The sequence below is a fragment of the Bubalus bubalis genome, chromosome 5 (assembly GCF_019923935.1).
Source record: "Bubalus bubalis isolate 160015118507 breed Murrah chromosome 5, NDDB_SH_1, whole genome shotgun sequence".
In the NCBI taxonomy this organism is placed as follows: domain Eukaryota; kingdom Metazoa; phylum Chordata; class Mammalia; order Artiodactyla; family Bovidae; genus Bubalus; species Bubalus bubalis.
In genome coordinates, this window is record NC_059161.1 from 60,725,149 (window position 1) to 60,742,062 (window position 16,914).

Consider the following 16,914-nt stretch of genomic DNA (forward strand, 5'->3'; position numbering starts at 1 on the left):
GGAGTGGATAGAGTCATTGATCTGTATTGTCATTCTGATTATAAGCCTAACTATCTGTAGGACTTTGTGATGTCCTATAACTAGCAAGATGTAGTAGAAATCAATTTAGATCCTCAGCCAGAGAACCTAGATTCTTGTCTTTTTATGCTCTACTAAGTTTGTAAAAAATTTTTAGAGACACAACTCTAGTGTAAAATGAGGCACATTTGCCATGATTGTATTTCATTATATTGGAAGAGTGCTTTCCTTCCTGCCATTTCACTTTATCCTAACAAAGACCTGATGAGAAGGTTGGTGAGTTATAATTTTTCAACGCGTAGGAATAAATAAGGAAAGGAACACAGAGAGAAGCATCTTCCAAATGAGTTACATAAGGGAATATATAAGAGGTCTCCTTCTGATTCTAGCTCCCTCCTGTCTTCACCATATACCTGTGCTCTTCAACTAACTTCATGATTTAATTCAGGATAGCAACACCTGAATCTAACTCATCAAGGCATAAATGGTTGAACCCATTTACCTCAAAAAAGGTTGTACAACACTCTGATTGTGGTAGAAAGAAAAGTTGTAGGCAAGTATGAATAATGACTAATAACATTTTGGCTGATATGGTCGGTTACTGGTATACACATTTATTAATCATTTTATCTCATATAAAAGGGGCCATCTTGGAAAAGGTAGTAAGTTTGAACATATTTCGGTGTATGGATTTTTTTTCTAAGCTACCCTTAACTATACTCAGGAATTAGAAATACAGTTGTTGTTAATTTTACCTGAGCTCCCCAGCATATTTTTGTATTTTCCAAAAATCCAGTCCTACTAGACTGCTTACTTTTCTCCTTGTGCACGAAGGAAACTGCCGTTAAAAATTATTCAGTCTTTTGCCAGATATCACCTGATCAATAGTGGATTCAAGAGAAGATCACAAGGGACTATGGTTCCCCACTTATTTTCCTATCTTTTAAAGCAGGGAAATGAGCATCTTGACACTTAGAAAATTAAAAATACAGCAGAGAAAGGTTCATAAAAGCTAAAAAGTCATAATTGTCTAATTGCCTTACAAATATTACAATTATATATGTGTCCACTCTTCTCCCTCACTCTCATTAAGTTCTACCCCATCAGAATATGTTTCCCCAGGGACTTCCCTGGTGGTCCAATGGCTAAGACAATGTGCTCCCAATGCTAGGAGGCCCAGGTTCAATCCCTGGTCAGGACTCTAGATCCCACATGCTACAACTAAGAGTGTCTATGCTCCAACTAAAGATCCCAAGTGCCACAATGAGCACCAGGTACAACCAAATTTTTTTAAAAAATATTTACAACCAAATAAGTAAATATTTAAAAAAATATACATTTAAGAATATGCTTCTCCAATTAAATAGTTTTGCCTATGATCTTACCTGGGCTACCCTCATAGCTCAGTTGGTAAAGAATCCGCCTGCAATGCAGGACACCCCGGTTCGATTCCTGGGTTGGGAAGATCCCCTGGAGAAGGGAAAGGCTACCCACTCCAGTATTCAGGCCTGGAGAATTCCACGGAGTTGGACACAACTAAGTGACTTTCACTTCACATGATCTTACTTGGTTTTTACAGGGCCTGTCTGAAATATGGAGAAATAAGCTTGCCTTTTGTCCAGTTAAAAAGATAAAACATTTGCTATGTTAAATGTTCGATGTCTGTCAAATTAAACGTTGGCATCCAAGCTCTCCAAAGGGCACTTTTTTGTCAATGAGTGATCAGAAACTGTTTAATGAGAACCAGTTGTTGTACTTGGCACTTTGTTAGGCAAGCCAGAAAAGACAGGGAAAAAAATTCAAAAACCTATAGTCCTGTTACAAAGGAATTGGGAGTGGAGAGTTAAAAGCAAACCCCTGAAATGGTTAAATAACAGTGATGTCATATGTAGAAGTGAACACCATAGAACAGAGAGAGACGATGATCACACTCAAGAATGGTAAATAATGGTTTCGTGTGCAAAATAAAATTTTGACTCGGACTTGACCAGTCACATTGAATGCTTGGGCAATGACATTGGAGTAGGAGTTAACAGAAGGTGTGCCATGGGCAGTGGGTGTCTAGCCTGACTTGCAGGACAGTTGGGATGCAAGTTGAGTAGGTAGGTGAGTAGATAGGCAAAGAGCTTAATAATGGCAGCTCAAGGCACTTGAATTTGAATCCCAACTGTGTAACTTTGGGCAAATTACTTAACTTCTCTGTCCCTCTGTTTCCTTGGGGGATACAATGTGAATACCGATAACCCTTCTCTCACATTGAGGTTGAGAAGATTTAATTAGGTTTATTACTTCTAAACACATGGTTAGAACAGTGCCTTGTATATGTTCCATCTACCTCAGCGCTTGTACACCCTTTGGTTTGATGGGGAAGTTACAAACAATTGTACAACTTCAATTGTACAATCAGTTGTAAACTGAACATGTTACAACAATATCAAATATTATATTTAGGATAAAGCCAGAAAATAAAGACTTGAAAGTAGCCTGAGAAGTTTGAACTTGAATAAACAAGAGAGACCAGTTCCCCGCCGGAACTGGATTTAGACAAGCTGGGCTTACAAGGGATCTACTCAAACCTCCAGAGAGCTTGAGTACGTCACCTCAATACTGGTTGCTCAATAGCTCAGCTCTGGGGGAGGAAACTGCTTGGTGACCTGCACGAGCATGTGGATTGGTGACAAAACAGCACAGAAGGCATTTGTCTGAACAAAAAAACTTGAATTTCAAGGGATTAAAGTTAGTCACATTTTGATGGTTCTTTCTCTTGGCAGTGGGTCTTTAAGGGTCTAGTTCTGAGGTTAATAAGTAAACAAGCTGGAGAACCAAGTTGAGGTAGATGGAATATTAATGAGTCCCTCTTGGATAGTTACTGAAAAGTCACCAAGAACATGGAGAGATGATGTCTCCTTAAGAGTTCTGAATAGACTCTGCCTTCTTTAGAATCATCTTTGACCCTGATAACCTCTAAACACGGGACAAAACTACACTGATTCATCCTTTGGGCATTCCAAGAAGACTGATAAGCAAAGCTAGACAACTATGTCTGATTATTAAGGGTGATGAGATAGAGTTCACTTCTGGAATGTACTAAGTCAGGAGTCCTGAGACCCTCCCTAGGTTTATTTTAGTGAGGTTCTGCTCCAATGTAAATGGTCTGGTCTTTGCATAATTACAATGACTTCCCTCTGGAATTTGCTAGTGATTCTTGATCTGTGAGTTGAAATGGAAAAGCCCTAGGAATTGACTTGCTGTTTTCATTACATGGAGCCAACCTCTCAAATAGGTAAACTGTTTTTAAACCTACAGCAGCTGAAGATTATTTTGGATGAGTTCAAAAGTTTTTCTCAGATTGGGGAGAAAAACTTTTGAACTCATCCAGATTTGACACTCTCCTCCATGCTTAATATTTTGCAAACTTGGCTTCTGCTGTCATCTTTTAGGAATTTGAATCAGTGACTTCACTTATTCATGATGGTGACCAAGGTCAACAGGGGCTTTTGGGGGGGAGGGGGCGGGTAAAAAAAAATCCTAAGCCCATTCTACTACCCCAAGTGGGGAATTAGTGATAAAGAAGGGCAAAGTATTTGCCAAACCTCATGCTAGATTTTTATTTTTCAGCAATGCCTAGTACCGTAGTGATGAACGTACACAATACTGTGATTAACAGAAGCTACGTAAAACATACCAATGTACAAGTGACGTAAACTACAGATTACAAAAAGACATGCCCTCCGTTTTACCTGTCATGTAGACACACCATCTAAATACATTCTCATGTTTGCAGAAACAAACATGAAGGAATATTTTTTGAGACCTTCCCTACTGATTCCAGAGAACATGAGAGAAGTGACACATAGAGTGAATGATCAGCAATAATATCTTGGTATTAAAAAAAAAGTTTTCTTGCTGTTGTAGAAGAATTCAAATAAAAGGTAGTTCTCCTTTCTGCCCTTTTAAACTCCCCTTGTGGGTCAGACGTCCGGGAGCACCCCCAAATTTCTGGATGTGTCCAGAGAGCCCCTCAAATAGGGAGTTGGCCCTTTTCTGTCTTTCTCTCTCTTTTTCTTCCCTGCCCCCCCCCCCCCCCATTTTTAAAGGGCTTTAAGGAACATCTCTGGGAGACAAAAATAGCTCCAGTTGTGAGAGGCCTACACGCTGGGAATGCAACTGAGAGATGCAAGTCAGCAAGTGCCAGCCGAGAACAGGAATGTCTGGCCCTGGGTGGATGCTCCTTGCTGTCTGGGTGCCGCTTCTCTGCCTGGGCCCGGTGGGTAGAAGGGAAAATGGTTTTTCAGGGGTGGGCGGTGGATCGGGATGGTTTGGGGTCTGGCCTTGGAAGGAACAGAGACCCCAGCGTTCGGGGCCGAGGGGCGCTTCTTTCCCCTCCCCCCAAGTTTCCCCAAACGTCTTTTGCCCAGCCGGGGATTGGCGAAGGTCAAAAGGGAGCCGTTGGCACTGAATGTCACCCTGAAGGTAAAATGAAAGACAAAAGATGAACGCATGCTTGCTTTCCGCTCGGCAGCGGCGGCTGCGGCGGCAGTAACAGCAGCAGGATTTAAAGGGGGAAAAAAAAAAAACCCACACACACAAAAAAACCCACACGCACAGACACATAAATACACACCCAGAGGCGTCAATTATGCCAACGCAATAATGCAATCAAATCATGACAGTGCCGGGATTTTTTTTTTTTTTTTGGAGAAATCTAGATATTTATTTTGCAAAAGGGAGAGAGAGAAAGGCATGCAAACAGAAACGTGCACATACCACGTAACCACCCGAGGAGAACCTGGCAGCCTCTCTCTTCTTCTGCCAAGTTATCATTGAGAAAACAGACAGGCATCATGACGTCCTGGGTCACAGGGAGTGCGGACCGACGCTACCAAGAGCAAAGGGAGGCGCCCGGGCGCTCCGGCTAGCGGCGGGCGCCCCTCGGCCCCTGGCCGCCCGGCTCGGTGAGTGCACAGCCGCGCGGGACGCGGACCCCGGGGCCCAGGCCGGCCCCGCACCCGCGGGGGCCCAGCGGGGGGCCGTGCCCTTGGCCCCGGCGCGCCGGCCGGCACCCCCTCGCCCGCCCGAGGTCGCGGGAGCCCAGTTAAAGGAGGCGTGTGTAAGATGTGCAATGTTCCTGCATGGGGGTTTTGTAGACTTTCCCAGCCAAAGCGACCGGCTTCGGCTTCTTTAAAATCCCCGACGACTCACCTGCTTAACCTGCTGCAGTTCTGACCCTGCCAAGGTAACTGGTCCAAACCCTTATCATCAACATCTGGAGACAGACATTTGCATCGGGGGCATCCTTGATTTGCATTCCTGGTGGAAATCTCTATTGCTCCCCCCCCTTCCCCCCTTCACTTGTTTAGAGTCTCTCGGAGGGGAAAAAAAAAAAATAAAAGCAATCCCTCCCTCCATAACACAACCATGAGTACTGTCCCTCTGTCGTAGACTCGCCTTACCATGACTGCAAAACTGTCAGCGCGTGTGTGCTAGAGACACTGATCAATTCTCATTTCCATGAGATTTGTTCTTTAAAACACCTCTCCCATCCCCCTTCCTGGATCGAGACTTCAGGGCTTGGGAAAGTGGCAAAGAGTAAGGGCAGAGTTAGGGCGCCTGGACCGGGGTGGGGGATGAGTAGGGGTGGGGGCCCTAGGGGACGAGGGGATCGGGGCAGGGGGTCGTTGGGGAGAGGGTGGTGTCCGGAGTTGAGGACCGCTGTCGTGGGCTGGAAAAATCCTTCTGGTGCTTGCTGCTGCTCAAGACCTAGGTGTCTCCTTCCTGTCCTCTACGCCTCACCCTCTGTGTCTCCCCAACGCGTTCACCTTCCCGTGGGACTCTCTGAAGTTACACGGAGGTCACCCGACCGTCATTTAAGTATTTCAAACCACCCAGCCCCTTCTAGCCCTCAAGTCTCTCCGATGGATCTGCAGGCTAGACCCCTTCCCCCCCCCTCCCCCGCAATGTTTGGTGATGAGAGTCTCAGAGAGAGAGAGACACAGAGGGCCAAGCTCTCCTCCTCCTGTTCCCTTCCCTGACCCCCACCCCCCCACCCCCCTTTTCAGAATCTTAATGAACATTTCTGGAAAAGTCCGGAAGGGCCTGGAGAAGTCCCTCGCGTTGCCTCGATGTTGTGGAGTGATTCTGTCTGTGTTTATCTCTCGTGCTTGCTCGGGTGATGTTGTGAATTGCCACACGGGGCGGTTTCAGCTACGGAGGCTTGTTTGCTGTGGGTTGGTGGTGTAGGGCCAAGCACCAGTGGCCTCCCAAGAAGACACGGGCAGACACCTAAAGCACGTGATTTTTGCTACTCCAAACCAGAGGGCAATGTTGAAAATAACACCTTTTCTCTCTCTTTAAAAAAAAAGAAAAAAGAGGAAAAAAGAAAGAAATGCTCAGCGTGTGAGTTAAGTGCAGCTGTTAGGGCCACGTATGACTTCCTACTCTTTTCAGAACACTCCTGCTTAATACTTTAAGTCAAGAAGCAAGAGACCTGGGGATGTTTTGAAGTGGTGCGGAGCAGCTGAATGACTTGGTCTAGTTTCGAAGAGAGACTCTCTTTTGTTTCTCACGCTGCCCAAAGTCCAAATAGGGGAGTGTGTTTGGAAAAGGCCCAAACTCAGAAGCAGCAGGCAAGAGAAAAGGGGAAGAAAAGTTCTCCGGGGGAAGGCAGGGGATGTGGTTGGGGAATGGGAAAGGAGTGTCTGGATTCTTTTTTATTTTTTCCTGTCCAGTAGGTTTGATGTTACCAAAATGAGTTAACCAACCTGAGAAACAGTTTTCTGTCCTTGTAGGGAGGAGAGGGAAATTCGAACAGTGTTCAGATCTGAGCTGAGGAATAGCTGACAGAAGGTACTTGAAAATATGGATGGAGATGAAGTCACGTGATGGGGCTTTTCCTTTAAATACGAAAAGAATCGAGTATATCATGAAACAGGCCTAGATGATTTCTCAAATATAGATCTGTCTGTTAAGCATGGCTTTGTTATTTTTTATTAAAACAGTTCTCATAACTCTTTCCACTCATGTTATGGAGAATTAGAAGTGTTTCTGTGGAGGATGGTATCATATAACACAGAGAGCTGTCCATTGACTGGGGAGATGAATGTCAATAAAAGATCATTTCTTCAGCAAATCAAAATAGCATTTAAATCTTAGTGCCTAGTGTCTACTGAAACCCGCCAGTCTTCATTAAGGGGGGATTGCCAAGGGAGCCAAGGGAACTTCTGATGGGTGGTGCTTTAACAAAATAGAGCAGGTCAATCCATTTGGTTACGATGTCTGTGTCACTCAATTTACTCTGTACAATTTTTTCAGAAATTAAAAGGTTACCAAGAGAGTTCCATGTTCCCATCTCCAACTGAGCACCACTTATTACTGCGACAGGATTTCAATATTAAGTGATCTGGAAGATATTTCATCTTTCACTTTGAGTTCTGAATTTGAATCAGCATGAGATGGCAGGACAGCCAGATAAGGTGTAACCAACCTCCCTCGTAGGCAGGCAGCCGAAGGGCTGGGAGGGAAAGTGTTGCTGAGAAGAATATTTGAGGCTGTTCTCAGGAACCTTGTTTACAGGGATATTTCAGTTGCAGCTAGAATTTTCGCAAGAGCCTGCCGGAGGTAATGGGCTTATGTTTGAAATTGATCCCCAAACAGAGAGTTTTTTTTTTTCTTCTTCATGAACTTGCTACGTACCTTAGCTGAACAGTCAAGGCAAAACTTTCCTGATGCCCTATGACATTTAATAATATAGACAAATCCCTGGTTTAATGTGTCCCAGGAAGGTAGGTTATTTATGAGATTCTCTTTTGTTTACAGATGTGTCCAAGCAAGTAGCTTTAGCCCTGTTTTATTTCTTTTTTAATATTGTGCGTGCTTGCTTGTGTTCAATGCAAAACAAATCACATCCAAGGAAGTTAAAGGCTGCCTTACAAGTTGACCTGTGAAATTGGTTTCAATTAGACACTGGAGATCTCATTATCCCAGTGAGGGAAATTTATGACATAGAAAGTAGGAATTTTGTATTTGTTTCAAAATTGTTGGAAAACGCTAGGAACAGAAAGATTTTGAGGGAAATGCCAAAAGCCACATTAATGAAGAAAAACAATGTTGAGATACTTTTGAATAATAGATAGGATATGTAATGGTCAACCACAAGATAAAATTTTTACACAGTATCTTTATGGCTTTAAATGGGCTGCATTGTAAACTAAGCTTACTCCTCTATTAAGTCATTATACTTTTCAATTATTTAACATTTCTGGCCAACCTATCTTCTGTGGTCTTTTTCTGTACACATCAGAAATGATGTGTACACTAGTAATTGCTGGTTGCTAGTGTGGGGAGTTTGCAGTGGAGAAAGGTTTAATTTTAACTTCTTGGGATAAATACTACAAAGAATGCAGAGGAAAAAGCAAAGGTATGGAAACAGATGGAGCGCTATGCAATGAAGAGGCTACAGCCTCAAAATGTACCTAATACCATTTGAGTTACTCTCAACTTACTAAGAAACCTGGACAGTATCTGCCTTCTAGGTACTGTGCATTTGGAAATACTATATCTCTATTTAAATGCAGATCTCTTCTTTTTTCTCCAGGGAGCAGTTGGCGAATCTTTCCATTGAACCACTGGTATTAAAAACCCAACTGAAAATTTCTTTGTGAACAATAGAGTCTGCCATTTTGAAGTCACGATTACCTAGTTTCAGAATATTTTGATTTTTTAAAATTCACTTACAGTATCTTTATAAAGTCAAAATATGTACCTCATGTGCAAACAAAGAAATTTTCTCTCGTCACTTTGTTGTCAGTTTTTAAAAAGCTGTGAAATAATTCTGCTTTACAGTTTAGTTTTTGAGGTTAGCAGTGTCATTCCAGTAGAGTAAGTGGACCTTAGGAATCAGAGTAGGGAATTGTATGGGAGTCCTATATGCTCCTTATGGCCTCAGGTGAGCAAATGGTATACGGTGCTGCAGGAAAGTTCAAGTATCTTCCTCTAGAACCATCTTCTTTACATTACTTTCAACCTAATTCGTAATAGTGTTTTGTACTGGAATCAGTGGTAAGTGGTGGCCAACAAGGAGAAGGACCTTCTTTTGAGAGATGATGGCAGAAAATAATTCAGTCTTTTGGCATAGAAAGTGGACACACAACTTTCCGGTTTTGAATCTTCAGATTCAGGTCACTGGAAATATCTTTGGAAATCATTAAATAAAAATTCCCTAAGTACATATGGTAGTGATGCTAAGACTCTTTTTCACATAGCTAGGGCAGTTTCCTTTTCCTTGGAAATTAGATGCCATTCATTCAAGTGCCTGAATGATTTCCAATTGCGAAGGCTCACTCCCCCCGTAGCTGCTTGGATGTAAATTCTTCCTCCCATTCTCCTTCTGATATGTACACCTTAAACTATTTTACAATGTGTTTATACCATTATGCTCAATAATACCTGTGCTTGTGAAGAAGAATCATTGGTAGTTTTAAGTCAGGCCTCTGTTTATATTTCTATTGTGAAAGATACTTTTGTTTGTGTAAACAAGGGAATGATCATAGTTAGCACAAAAGGGGGGTTAAATACGTTTAGAATTCCTGTGGTCACATGCAAGACCCTGGAGAATCAAAGCTATCTTATTTACTTATGGACACTTAGAGTTGTTTCAGATGGCACATCTGGTAAAATAAATAACTTGGATAGGGCCCTATAAAGGATGCTCACTAATGAATGTCCTGATTTTTCTTTCTTTACACAAATGAATTCTTGTTTTTAACGTGGCAAATATGTGTAGCTGTCACAGTGATCTTTGACTGTTTGGAAGATTCAAATTTAGGATGCTAACTTTAGATGAAGCATAGAAAAACTTTTGTACTCCTATTCTGATACTTATGTGGTAGGATAAACTGTGTTTTCCTGTATCTGTGTTACCAGAGTGACCCATTTAAATTCAATCTCACTCTAAGATATATTAGATTAATAAGGCTGATTTTATGACCATTAAAATTTATATTCACAAATACTTGTTTTAATTAGCAGAATTATAGATTGTGAGGTAAATTTCCATATATGTTAAACACTGATAACAGAAAATAACTAACATTTGTATAAGCATGTTACGGTTTGTAACCATACATTATCTATAAGCTGTTCTTTAGAAGAATATCTATTGCATTTTCTTATGCAAGAAGGCAATCAGTTTTTATAATGTAAACATCATATGAAAAGAGATGCTTTTATCACCGTCTCCATCCTCTCTCCCTTCCTCTTTCCATCCTTATCCTTCCTTCTTTTTTTAAAAATTTCCTTAATCAGGAAAAAAAAAATCTAATGATGCTTTTTTTTTTGGAGGAGCACATATAATTGCCCATCACACATTTCTATTAAAAAAGAGGCTGCAACAAGCAATCCAGCATTATTTTTGGAACCTATCTTCTGCCTACCAGTGTTCTTGAGGAAAATGTAAGGTTGCAGAAATCATTTCATGCCCTGTATGTTTTCAAACATAAATCAGGAAAATTGTTAGCAAGTTATAGCTCTTCTTAGAGACTGTGGCTATAGCGCTCTAGTAAACACAGGCTATATATTTTTCCAAGTTATTATGTGTGGAGAGAAATCCAAAGTTGGCTATTTAGATGAACCGTTTAATTCGGTTATTAGAAATTCATGTTCTATTTAGGATGAACATTTATTTTCCAAAGGTTACAGAAATGGGACATAATACCTTTAGGACCCTTTGGATCCATCAGAGTTAGAAATTTGTGCTTTTTAGCTAATGGGTATTACTGAACATTGATCTTCAGCTCAGGGACAGTCAAAATGGTCCTGAGCAGAGTTTATAGTATGACCTGCCCGTCCTCTTCATCTGAGAACCTTGTCCCTTTGTTTCTTCATTTCTGAAATGAAGGAGTGTGCCTTGATGGTCTCCAGTGATTCTGAATTAAGTGATTGATTAATAATGAATTAACCAATTAATCATACTTTGGGTTATTTCTCTTCTATAAGCTAAGTATTTACATAAGCGTAGCCTTTACGCCATGACTGGAGATGTTAATGTGTAGAGTAGTATCTCAGCTCAGGTTCAGGGGTTTGAAATGAAAGCCTCATGAAACTTAGACACTCAAGTTTTACACTGAAACTTTTCATTTGTAGATTAATTATTAGTTACCAGCTTTTTTTTTTCCCCCACAGAAAATAATCTTAAATGCAGATGACTTTACTAGGCGAGGCCATAAAATTTTGCACTACTTATTAGAGTAAATTATTGTACATCAGTGATGGAAAAAAATGCAAAAAAAACAGTGCTGTTATGAAACAAGTGATGAGAGTAACATAAAGGAAATAAAACTGACTGATAGTTTATCATTTATCTAGATTCTAGAGGGTTGATGTTTAAGAGAATACACATATAAATGGAAGTTAAAAAAGATAGATGGAAACTATTACAGAGTATCTGAAAGGGACTTAAAAAAAATTTATGAATGAAACTTTTAGTAACTTCAGGATTTTTAGAGACAGGGTTGCAAAATATTTCTTAACCTGGGAATAGTGTAAATTAGCAGTACACCTAAGTTTATCACCTATAATATGATTTGGTTTCTGACAGCCAATTATTGAAAAGTGGGAAAGTGAAAAAAATGTAGAGAAACAATTCTGTTTGAAGTATTTGGCCAAGATGTGAGAGAAGAAAAGATAGAAGGCAGCTGAAGGTAGAAAAGAGGCATATGGGTGGGTGGGTGTGTATGTGCGTGCGTGTGTGTGTGTGTGTGCGTGTGTGTGTGTATTTGAAAGAGAGAGAGAGAGCTTGGTCTGCATTTAACTGATCTGTACGATGAGGAACCAAAAGGAAAAAGAGGGAAGCTAATGCATGCACATTCTTCCTGAAGAGAATATGGTATGTGAATTATGTGGAAAAGTATTGGAATTAGAGTTTGAGCACGCATTTTGAAATTTTTCCTGGGCCATTCATACCTGTCTGACCTTGGGAAATTATTAAGTTCTCTGAATTTGTCGTATCGGTAAACATGTAAATAAGAAAAGCATTTGATTCCAAGAGGGTTGTGGGAATTGAGTGAGACTCATGGCTGTAAAAGCGCTTGAATATTCTCTGTATTTTTATATGGTGAGGAAAAGTCACTGGGTCAAGCAGTTCTCCATGCTGAACAGGTCTGCCCAAGGCTGAGGTCGATTTCTTTAGCTCCAGAGTGGTCTTTGGGAAGCGTGTTTCTTGTCCTCTCTGGTCCAAGAAGTGTGGACCAAGTATGTGGTGGGTACTTTACATAATATTTTATTTAGGGAGGAAGCAGGAAATAGTATGCAGCTGGCCAGTTGAATGGAGCAAGCCTGGTAATTCTAATGTATGCAATGCCAGTGTGCAAGGAACATATTTACCCGCCCTTACAGATGGCCACAGCTTGTCTAAATACACGTGTGAATGACTTTGGAAACAAAAACAATGAATCCAGTCACTGATTTCTTTGTCTCAAACACTGCCTGTCATTCCACTTTTGCCTTGACATTGATGTTAATCTAGACTTCCCTGGGTTTTTGTTAAGGCTGAAGGAATCATTGTTTGGCAGTAAGTACTAATTAATAATGATATAAATTTCATTCAAGGAAAAATTTCCAAGATATAACAGAGCTAATTAATGTAATGCATCAATTGAACCCCAAATTCTAGATTATATACAGATCTCTTTCAAAAAGATTTTTATGTAGGATTCACTGATAAGTATCTAGCCAATTCTTCCATCAGAAATGGACTACATTTCAAAACCTAAAGTGAAGCAGTAGATCAAGAATTATTGAAGAAATCTGGACTGTTTGTGCAGACAGTATATTTTTTTAAAAGATTCAGAAATCTGCTTGGGTTTTACCTGAGGTTGGTTGGCAGTGTGTTCTGCTCTAATTCACAAGATAATGATCAATGTAATTCTATACTTGGTGACTTGTCAAACCTCGAAACTAAAGGGAACCTAGAAATCATGAGATATCTAAGGATCAAGTTTGAATTTAAAAGTAAATATTAAATGTTCCCTATCAAAATTCATTGGGTCTTAATGTATAGAATATATGTTAAACCAATGAAGAAAACAGTTTTGGGGTGGTTTAATTATGAGGCAATGTTAAAAACTTTGACATGTGTATAATTATTTGAAAGTAACTGAAGACATAGTTGGAGAAGGCAATGGCACCCCACTCCAGTACTGTTGCCTGGAAAATCCCATGGATGGAGGAGGCTGGTAGGCTGCAGACCATGGGGTCGCGAAGAGTCGGACACGACAGAGCAACTTCACTTTCACTTTTCACTCTCATGCATTGGAGGAGGAAATGGCAACCCACTCCAGTGTTCTTGCCTGGAGAATCCCAGGGACGGGGGAGCCTGGTGGGCCACCGTCTCTGGGGTCGCACAGAGTCAGACATGACTGAAGTGACTTAGCAGCAGCAGCAGCAGAAGACATAGCATGGGCTTCCCAGGTGGCGCTAGTGGTAAAGAACTCACCTGCCAATGCAGGTAAAATAAGAGATGTGGGTTCCATCCCTGGATTGGAAAGACCCCCTGGAGGAGGGCATGGCATCCCACTCTTGCCTGGAGAATCCCATGGACAGAGGAGCCTGGTGGGCTGCAGTCCATAGCGTCACACAGAGTCAGACACGACTAAAGCAACTTAGCTCTCATGAAGATATAGCACAGACACTGGACAGCAACAAAGAACCTCCCAACCATTATTTGTTGAGAAGCTATGGCTTCCTGTGAGAGTGCTCATAGGGAGTAAATGAACCCAGCTTGAGTTGCTTTTACATTTAGGAAAATATATTAAACACATTGGCCACCTCATGCGAAGAGTTGACTCATTGAAAAAGACTCTGATGCTGGGAGGGATTGGGGGCAAGAGGAGAAGGGGACGACAGAGGATGAGATGGCTGGATGGCATCCCTGACTCGATGGACGTGAGTCTCAGTGAACTCCGGGAGTTGGTGATGGACAGGGAGGCCTGGCGTGCTGCGATTCATGGGGTCGCAAAGAGTTGGACACGACTGAGCGACTGATCTGATCTGATGTTTAGTGTCAGGCTAGGTCTGTTAAGAGAATAGAAAATAATTTTAAGTCTCTCTTTAAAGACTTACACTATCTTTGCTCAGAGGCTCAATAGTATCCAACTCTTTGTGACCCCATGGACTATAGCCTGCCAGGCTCCTCTGTCCATGGAATTTTCCAGGCAAGAATACTGGAGTGGCTTGCCATTCTCTTCTCCAACGCTATCTTTAGGGAAGTACAATAATGCACATAAAACTATTAAGATAACAATACAATGTAGATTTGTGCAGAAAATGAATGCTATGTGACAAATTCATATGTATGGTGACAGAATCAGACTTGGATTGAAGTTTGGGCTACAGGTTTTGTTTTTTTGTGTGTTTTGGTTGGTCTGGGTCTTTGTTGCAGTGCGCAGCCTTCTCTAGTTCTGACACTTGGGATTAGTTGCCCTGCAGCATGTGGGATCTTAGTTCCCTGACCAGGGATTGAACCTGTGTCCCCTGAATTGAAAGGTAAATTCTTAACCACTGTACCACCAGGGAAGTCCCCAGCTATTATATACAAGCTGTGTGACTCTCACTTCTTTAAGCCATGGTTTTCCCACTTGCAAAATGGGCATAGGGTTATCTGTCTTATTAGATTATCATAGAATCAAATGGGACTGAATATTTGAAAAATTTTTTTGGTGTGTAATGGAGACTACACACCTCACAGGAGGAAAGGAGGAAAGACACTGGAAGCACTGTGCTTGAGAGTAGGGGTCATGTCTCAGCTGACATGTACCCCTGCTTCTGGCCCTGGGCCTTGTTCTGAGGGGGCACAGTAAATGTTGATAAATGCATGCATACCAGGCACCTAGGGTCAGCCCTTGACCTATATTATTCTTTAAATCTTCCCAGTAATCTTGAATGGTAGATATACTGTCTCCATTTCATAGGTGAAGAATCAGAAGTTCAAGATTTTAAATAACTCAATCTCAAGTAGGTAGAAAGCAGTCGGGTCAGGATAGGAAGCTGTCATTACATTACAGGGTAGGGAATGACCATTACATCTGAACCGTAGTGTGGGCAAAATGAAAAGCAAAAGATGTGGGTAATTGACCAGGTGCCCAGGCAGCTTATGGGCCAGCTTTCAGAGAAGCAGGTGAACACTTCCTGTGCTGCCTGACGCATTGAACATGGCCTTTGGTTAAACCGTCAGCCCTGATTTCTACCCTTTGAAGTCGGATGTGCAGTTGTGAGAAAAGACCATATAATATACCGTAGCCTAAACTTGTCATCAGGAAGGACACTGAGGCACACACAGATACTGAGGTGGTTAACCAGGGACTTGAATTACGTTTGCCCCAGCAGCCAGCACCCCGGCCCTAAACCCCCTCTATCCCTTACACTCCTCACTTTCACTCTTGGAGCTGGCAAGGTCTCCATTCTCCTCCATTGTAGGGTGGTAAAGAAGGTGATGCTGCACCAAACAGCATATTCATACTCTGCTTGCCCGATCCTAAAATCCCAAGAGCCCTATTCTATTAGTAGGTCCACCTGGAGTGAAGTTTTACAGTTGTGGCCAGTTTAGAATCAACAGTAAAAAAGATGGCCCCCAACCAAACAAGACTTTGAAAACTCTGACTTCTGAACTCGGAATTGGGTATACCCAGGTCTCCAATCCTGATTTATTTTTCCTCGGTTTATTTGTGAGGAATGTCCAGGGAGCCTGAAATACTCAACGCGGGATTAGTAACCTACCATGGATCTGAAGTTTTGTATAACAGAGAGCCATGCCTTTTAAAAATTAGGGTTCATTTTTTAAAATTCTATAAAAATAACAGTCCATGGTAGGTCAGGACAGCAGGGATTGGGGACTATATTTAATAAAAGTCCAGGAAATACCTTGTACTCTTGGCAGAGTCGAGCTGGTAACAGTATTTAGGGAACTGCGTTAACCTATTCGAGGTGAAACCTGGGATGGGGTGGGAGGGGAGAGATGCCTTGTACACTCCTCTGTGACCTGTGGTAAGTCTGCTGGGTTGAATTGTGTGAAGTTGTCAAAGGTGGTTCTGCTCTCCAGCCCTTGGCACCAGCTCTGCTGAAATGTGATACCATTGGTTTTCAGTAAAGGTTCCTTTCTGCAGGGCTGCAAACACAGATCAGCTGCTACTGTGTGTACACAACCAGGGAGCAGATCACCCAGCACATTCAAAGCAGCCTTTTTAACCCCGAGACTTTCCAAGATCTCCTCTGCACGCAGGAAGTTTCCTTCTGTGTTGTCAGATTTAGCACCGCGCTCTTGTCATCAGATCCGCGCTAGACTCCCTGCTGCACAGTAGAGAGGCTTCCTTAAGACATTTGTCCTTGAAACTGCACCAAACTCTTGGAAGAGCCCAGAACGTGTAAGTATGTACGATTTAGGCAGCGAGCGGACAGGGCAGAGCTGCAATCAACCATTATACAATATCCGATTAGCAGTGCAGGAGGGATTTTTCTGACGTTTTGTTACATTCATTTTCCATTCGTTCTGAGGAAACAAATCAATTCTAGCTTCTGATACAGTGACTTTGCAGTAGATGGGGTTGTAATATGTTAGCTTTAACTATTTGCTGTTCTCATTTAGCGTGGAGATGTGACTTGTGGGACGAAGATGGTGGGCATTAAACTAGAAAACTTGTAAATTTTGATTAGGAATGATAATTGCCAAGCATGTCCATCTTGAGAAACAAGTTTGCTTTGCGGAATGTTTTTAGAAGAATTAACCACCTAAATTCATGGACAGTAGAATGAATTTGGACCGTCCTTGCTCTCAGTGAAACGTATTAGTTTGCAGTTTTAATTTACTCATAAAGAGCATTCCACTGGGGTTTTTGTCTTAATTGAATC

General features: G+C 41.7%; 1 protein-coding gene across 8 annotated transcripts in view; it reads left to right on the forward strand.

Moving 5' to 3' along the window:
- ESRRG (estrogen related receptor gamma) overlaps nucleotides 1-16,914 on the forward strand; it is a 693,861-nt gene that overhangs the window by 46,648 nt on the left and 630,299 nt on the right. For 3 of the 8 annotated variants that reach the window (XM_025287265.3, XM_044943187.2, XM_044943191.2), the window contains exon 1: nucleotides 16,025-16,430. The exons of the other annotated variants lie outside the window; for them this stretch is intronic. The gene's annotated coding sequence lies outside the window, so the exon portion shown is untranslated. Of the gene's footprint in view, nucleotides 1-16,024; nucleotides 16,431-16,914 lie in introns of those variants that run through there. 8 annotated transcript variants of the gene reach the window in all.